The sequence below is a fragment of the Bubalus kerabau genome, chromosome 2 (genome assembly GCF_029407905.1).
Source record: "Bubalus kerabau isolate K-KA32 ecotype Philippines breed swamp buffalo chromosome 2, PCC_UOA_SB_1v2, whole genome shotgun sequence".
NCBI classification, from domain to species: domain Eukaryota; kingdom Metazoa; phylum Chordata; class Mammalia; order Artiodactyla; family Bovidae; genus Bubalus; species Bubalus kerabau.
Genome location: NC_073625.1, coordinates 128,996,502 through 129,003,875, shown reverse-complemented (window position 1 = coordinate 129,003,875; position 7,374 = coordinate 128,996,502). Strand labels below are relative to the sequence as shown.

At 47.5% G+C, this 7,374-nt stretch overlaps 1 long non-coding RNA gene across 4 annotated transcripts in view; it reads left to right on the top strand.

Moving 5' to 3' along the window:
• Window positions 1-472: 472 nt before the first annotated feature.
• The window catches only part of LOC129643781 (uncharacterized), a 45,893-nt gene continuing 38,991 nt past the window's right edge, over window positions 473-7,374 (top strand). The window contains exon 1 of one of the 4 annotated variants that reach the window (XR_008710503.1): window positions 473-693. This is a non-coding gene — a long non-coding RNA (uncharacterized LOC129643781). Of the gene's footprint in view, window positions 694-5,980; window positions 6,128-7,374 lie in introns of those variants that run through there. The other 3 variants (XR_008710508.1, XR_008710501.1, XR_008710502.1) reach the window with 3 other exon arrangements.

The following is a 7,374-nucleotide window of genomic DNA, read 5'->3' as shown; positions in this document are numbered from 1 at the left end:
ATTAGCACATTTACTCCCCGCCCTGCACCCCCCAAGCCCGCAGGGAGGATTATTATCCTCATTTTACAGGTGACAGAAACAAAGTTCAGAGAGGTTAAATATCTCACTCAGGCCCACACAGCCCCCAAACTGTGGAGCTGGGATTCAAACCCAGGGCTGCCTAATTGCCAGCAAGGTTCGTGCGCTCTGGGATGGGGTGAGTGGCCCACTTTCCAGAGGCCCCAGGACTAGGGCATTCCCAGGCACGCTCCATGTGTGCATCTGGCCTCTGGGGGCCCAGGCCTCCCAACTCTCACAAACACCCTTCAGACGTTTCCGGATACTTCCCACCCCTGCTCTGGGGTCTTTGGGAAAACCGGGTTGGCTTTGAAGGGGCCCCCCCCAGGCCCATCAGCATCTCTACTATTTCACACTTTCCCTTCAGGATCATCAGATGAGGAACAGCTGGGCCCGCAGATTTATTAGGGTTTTGCAAGAGATTCCATCCGCTCTTCCAGCTAAACTCCACCCCACTCCCATTAGCAGCCTCTGGAAAGCAAAGGGAGTTCCTGTCTTGGTGCCCCAAACCGCTTAGCTGGGGTGAGTTTTGCCTCTCCCACTCCTCACAGCAATCGGGATCCAGCCATACATCTCCCCAGAAACACCAGAGACAAAGAGGAAGAAAAAGAGAGAGAAGAGTGAGACAGAGAAAGAGTGAGTTTCACCCTTCTATTTGGGAAAACAAAGCACAGGAAACCTCTGGCAGGAGGGAACGAAGACCCAGGTTTCCATCTGGTGCTATCAACCTGTGTGGCTGGAGGCTCTGTAGGCCTCAGTTTCCATGTTTATAAAATAGGGGATCTACCCCTAGTACCTCTCAGGGGGGAGGTGAGCATCAGAGCCAGCGCCCTGCATTCAGGCATGGTTCAGTAGATCTGCTGATGTGGGAGCCCCCCTAGAGGGCCCACTTTCCCCTATTTGTTCTTCAGGGGTCACTCTCTGACCTGCACCGGTGTGACATGCCCATGCAGAAGCTTGTGATGGGCATGTGGCATCAGGAGAAACAAAGGGAGGAGACACAGGAAGCAGTGGGCACTGGGCACAGTGTGAACATTCATTGCCAGACAAGAAACACAAGGCCCTAGCCACTTCAGGGGTCAGATTTTCATGTGTGACCAGTTGTCACAGATGCCACTTGTAAGAGCTGGGCAAAACCCTCAGGGAGTCGAGCTGAGGGCCCAGACTGATGATACTATTTTAGTAATGAATCATTATTAATCATTCTAATTAGTAAACAAAATATATTAATATTTGGTTAACTGTTAAAATACTAATGATCGTACTTACAAGAAAGATTATGACGGTCATTGTAATAATGCTGGGCTGAAGGAACTTTTTGTTTTTACCAATAGACAAATCAGAAAGCAACTGAGGTATACAACTGTGTGTGTACCTCATTACGGACCAGTGTATAATGACAACAAAAAATAAGTCTGCACGTGTCCAAATAAGTATTCAGGTGTCAAAATACCAACGGTCACCCTTGACCACCAAGCTTAGCCAAAGGGCTACATTACAAAGAGGTTTTGTGCAGTGATGTCCTGGCTGTCAGAGTTGGCACAGGCGAGGGCAGTAAGGCAGCCTGGACCTGAAGAGGGCTGACTTTGCCTGGAACCTTGACAGTGGACGCTGGGAGATGCTGGCTGCTGGAGCTCAGGGGAGTAAAGCCAGCCAGCATAGTGACCAAAGGGAGCAGAAGTACCAGCCAGCAAAGGGTGATGTGATGAGAGATGGTGGGGGGTGGGTGGTGGTGGTGGTGAGAAGCACGCTGAGAATTGGCAGCAGAAAAGCTCTCATGAATGCTGTGCCAATCCTGCAGCCAAGCATTGCAATATAATCACCAGGTATCAAGAAAATAGATATGATGGGAATTCCCTGGCGGTCCAGTGGTCAGGACTTGGCGCTTTCACTGCCGTGGGCCAGGTTCGATCCCTGGTCAGGAACTAAAAACAGAAAAAGAAAATAGAAATGGGGTCTCCAGGCAACTGGTGACACATGCAGATGAAGAAGACAGAAACTGACAACAAAGAGGGATGATTGAAGTCCAGAGGCAGCATAAGGCTCACCTACCTCTGCCTGGAGGAGCAGGGATGGGCCGCTAGAACCAGAAAGACAACCATGCCTTACACCTGTAATTAGGCAAAATGCTTACTTTAGTTGTAAGCATTAGGTTGTAGTCAACTCTTTCTGTGATTTGGCTATTTACCAGGAATTCAGGAATTTCTTTCTTTTAAAGACCCCACTTAAGAACTTCAGCGGTAATGGATCTGCCTAAACTCCCAGTGTCCGGGCAGAACCACTCATATTGTAGAGCCCAGAAAGGGACATCCTGACCGATTGAACCTGCCCCGGGAACCTTGCTGAGGTCAGAATTCCCCCTACAGGGGTGAGCAAGCCAATCTATAAAGACGTGGGAGAAGCCATGCTGTCTCCCAGATTGGCAGCAAAGCAGGGTCACTGTACAGAATTGGATAGTAATCCAGTCAAGAACAGATTCATTGTGTTGATGGGCTGGGAGATAATCATGGGAGAGGAAAGTGTGGGGCAGTGGCCTTTGATTCCCCACTGGAGAAGGCCTTTGGGAGTTACTGAATCTTCTTTGACTTCTTCTAGGATCCGGTTTGTCCAGACCCTTAATCAACTAGAAGTGGCCGTCATCTTGGATACACGCAAGGGAAGCTCCAGCTAGCCTGGACTGGAAATAGCACCGCATTTTCAATACTCAGACATTTCCTTCTGAGGGGAGGGTCTGGTGTTGGGGCTCACGTTCTCCTTGGACTGAATCCCCAGAAACCTAATGCAAGGCCTCACACTGTCTTTTTGTAATCATGCTCACCACTTGGTGTTGGAAGGGAGTTGAATGTATTGAAGAGTCAGCCATTCTGTGCCGTGAAATAGGAAAACTCTAGCAACCTAAAACTCTCGAGGCCCCGAGGCTTTCAGGGAGTTCTAGTGTCGCCCTCCCCTGGGGCCAGCTTGCCACGGGGCTGTGCACACAGTAGGCTTTCATGAGCACTCTTGCCCTCTCCTCCTTCCTGGGGTAGGCCCCAAGCGCTTAAGGTTATTATAACAGGTCAAGTCTCACTCACCAATTTGTTTAACCTCACACCATGTTGGATATAAATTCCTTAATCTAAATAACGGTCACTCATTTTCCCCCTGCCCTGAAACAACAGGCATTTCATTCACTCCAGCTGGCAGTGCCTGGCAGACTGGCTAACTGGCTCTTATGTATGGGCTGAAACGTGCTGCGGCTTGTCCCTGCTCCATCTCTCCTCCTCTTCAGCTTTTCTACAAGCCACATGCAAAAATCTGCCCCATTACTCGATTATCGCATTTCATATGAAATTAGGTATTGCAGGTCTCATGTTATTCACTTAGCTTGGCGCAGACTGAGGGCATGACTCAGAGGCACTCCCAGTTTCACCTCCTTCCAGCCATCGCTCCTCCTTTAACCTGACCCCTGGGACACCCTGTCCTGCCAGGACACCCGTCTTCCTCCTGAGGCTTCTGTTAAACCACACTCTCAGGCCCCTTAGCAGGACAGAGCATTTCCGACCAGCTTCAGTTCCACCCTTTTGAACCCTGACCCGCCAGGGTCTCCTGGAAGTACCCAGATGAATGATCTCCATTTGCCTCCCTGATGGTGTGGCCCGCAGCCTTGTGGACCAGCCCTGTGCTTACCTCGGCCCTGGCGGCTTTTTCATTCTTCTCCCTGTCACTAGACTAATGGTTTCTCTAAAAAGCTCCAACCCTCCAGGCTGCAGTGTCAGCAGCTCTGGGTGGCCCAGCACACACTTCCTCCAGGTACACGTGAGCGTGCTAAAAATCCTGGTCCCACCCACACATCCTGGTCTGGTAGCTTCCCCCGTCCCACTTTGCAGCCTTCACATTCTCAACTCCCACGTTTACATTTCATCAGAGTCAACCTCAGGCTCTCTGTGATCCCCTCATCAATCCGCAGTGATGTTTTTGGCTATACCCCCTGCCCCTGGAAATGATTTCCCACCATTCCAGGGGCAGACACACGTGGACCTCCTTTTCTTCCTGGCACACTTTCCCTTCTGTGCCCAACTGTCTCCAGAGCTGTCAGGAAATGCATTTGGGTTTTATTTGCTTATTCAGCAAGGTTGTCTGAGTACCTACTATGCATAAGACCAGATCTTTTACCTTCAGAATTTATAACATAGAAGGAGAGGTGAAGAAAAAAAAAAAAAAGTAGTAATAACATGAGAGAAAGTGCCTCTTATGAGAGAGGGAGAGGAAAGCAGGACACTGGTGAGACTTAATCTCTACATCCACTCTGGGAATTCTGGCTTTTCATGTCTGAATGCCAAGGACCCCATGGAAACAGTGTAAAGGACTTGGTTCTGATGATTGAATCTCAGGAGGCTCAGTGAGGCTCTTAAAGAATGAATCAGTTGTCCTTCTGCTGTCCACCTGAAACTATCACAACATTGTTAATCTTCTATACTCCAATATAAAGTAAAAAGTAAAAAAAAAGGTTCTTCCCTATGGACCCGGAATTCACCTTTAGCTAGAAGAGAGTGAAGGAATCCAGGTTGCAAGACCCAGGTTGCCTTTTACAACAGTGAGCTGAATCAGCTTCCTAAGAAAGGCTTCCCTTAATTTGGGGGTTCCCTTTGGCAATAAGCCCTCTTAATTGCTCTAAAATTCACATGACTGTTTGAAGCAAAATTATAACATTGTCTTGTGGGTTTTATAATATATGTAGATGAAATACATATGATAACTGTAGCGTAAGGAATGGGGGTAAGAGGTAATAAACCTCCGTGGTTGTGAGGTTTCTACATTTTACTTGAAATAGTAACTCTAAGTGGACCGTGAAAAGTTAAGGATGTATGTTGTAATCCCTGGGGCAATCATTAAAAAATTAATGCAAAGAAGTATAGCTACAAATCCAATAGATATATTTATATGGAATTCTAAAAATCCAAAAGAAGGCAGGGAAGGAGGAACTAAGAAATAGAAAACAGAGGGGGCAAATGAAACTAAAGTCAACCATATCAATAATTACATTAAATGTTAATGGGCTAAACATTGCAATTAAAAGGCAGAGATTGTCAGAATAGATTTTTTTTGTAAAAAAGATGTAACTATTTGCAGTGTGCAAGAGAAGTATTTTAAAGTCACAGATAAGTTTTAAATAATGGGTGAAAAATTATAAACATTCAAAAGCTGGAGAGACTATCTCACCAGATAAAATAGACTTCAAGACAAAAGGTATTACCAGAGATAAAGGGGGACATTTTATAATGGTAGAAGGGTTGACTCATCAGGAAGGGAAAATACTCCTATGTATTTATGTGTATGCAACATATAACAGTAATTCAAACACACGAAGCAAAAATTCACAGAATTAAAGGGAGAAATAGATAATATTGATTCTATTAATATAATCAGAGATGGAGATTTCATCAGTGAAAATGGAGTTTCATCTCCAGGACAAATGGGTTTGGGAGGTTAGCCCCCTAAACAAGTGCTGGTCTGTGAGCTGCGGTGAGACACCTCAAAGAAGAAGCCAGGAGGCAGCCAAGTAGCCGTTCAACAGAACCTGGAGAGGTCCTTTGAGGCCGGCACACTGATGGCCCCAGGTGATTGTCGTGGACAGCCTGCAGCCCAGCTCTCCCCTGAGGTGGGGAGGCAGTCGCTGAGGCTGTTGAAGCTGGTTCTGAAGATAGGGGTGATAAAGTCCAAGTGGCAATGGTTACTTTTGTGGGCTATTCTGGAACAAGAGGCCAAGTTGTGGAGTGGAAAGCAACAGTGAAGGCCAAAAAGAGCTTCCCGCCGTTCATCATTAGCAGCTAAACCTGACGAGGAGGGCTCAGGCGTCAACAATCACAACAAAAGCTAACCTTTCCCTTAATCATTGCCAAGAACTGATGGGGTCTGAAGAAGCAAGAGGCAGCCCAATGCTTATCAAACTTGAGTGTGCAGCAGAATCACCTGGAGGGCTTGTTAAAACAGAATGCTGGGCCCCATGCCCAGAATTTCTGATTCAGCAGGTATGAGGTGGGATCAGATGCTGATGCTGCTGGTCTGGAGATACACTTGGAGAACCACTAAGGTAAACAAGTGCCAAGGGGACCCAGAAGAGGGGAGTCTTTTATGATACACTGAGTCAGTGTGGAAGGTCATAGTTGGGGGTCAGTGCGAGGGACATGCCAAGTAGAGGAGACAGAAAAAACAAGGTTCATTTATGGGGCTGAACTATAATGTCCATATAAGGAGTGGAGCAGGAAAGCCTGGTAAGTTGTACCAGAACCCAAATCAGGCTTTGCCTAACTTAGAAATAAAGAGCTCAGGCTCAGAAATCAGATATGTGAATTCAAAACCTGTTTCTGCCACTTATTGGCTGTGTAACTTAAAAGATGGAGAAGGAAATGTTAACCCACTCCAGTCTTGCCTGGAGAATCCCATGGTCAGAGACGCCTGGCAGGCTGCAGTCCATGGGGTCACAAGAATCAGGCAGGACTTAGCAACTACACCACCAACCTAAAAGAGGTTACTTAAACTCTTGGAGCCTCAGTTCTACAATCTGAAAAATGGGCCTAAGGCTGATACCTCCTCTCAGGAGTGCTTGTGAGGGAGTGCAGGCGAAATCCTGGCCCAGAGTAAGCGCTCAGGCAGTCAACACTCAGATTCTGGCTGAACACAAGGCTAGGGTTTGCAGGCAGAGTGCATGGCTGACCCATCCGTGGGCCAATGTTGACCATATCAGGCCTGGTCTGCAACTTTAGCAACAAACTAGTCAGATGATACTTGTGAAAGCGTTTGTGAGGACATGAGCTTTTGGCTCAAAGAGTTCTGGGCCTCCAGTTCAAGGCAATCACATTCCTGGAAGTCAGGCAGCCCTCCAGCCCTGCTCTGGGCCTTCTTGAGCCCCTCTGTAAACACAAGGGGTGACTGAGGCAGCTCTCCTGGGGTCAGGCAGAGGAGCTGAGAGCAACCTAGCCTCAGGATTTATCAGCAGCTTTCTGAGTTATCAGCTGGCATCCAACAGTGTGAAAGGCAGCAGCTTTTGGATGTCTGGGTTTTTTTTTTTACAGTAGGAAGCAAAGGGGATTTAGTCCATCTGCATTAAGGAAAGGGAATTCATCACCCATCCCTCTGCCTCCCCTCCTTGTGTTCTGAGATAAATTGATTCATTTCCATAAAAATTTAAACTCAGAGAAGAATCCTTGCTGCTGTGCCTTTTAGACTGAGTTAAATGAGGAGGGGGGAGCTGTGTGCCCAAAACAGAGAAGCTGGCCTGTCCCCACCCTCTGCTGGTGCCACCCTGGACTCCATGATGTGGGCATAGCTCCTGAGTGG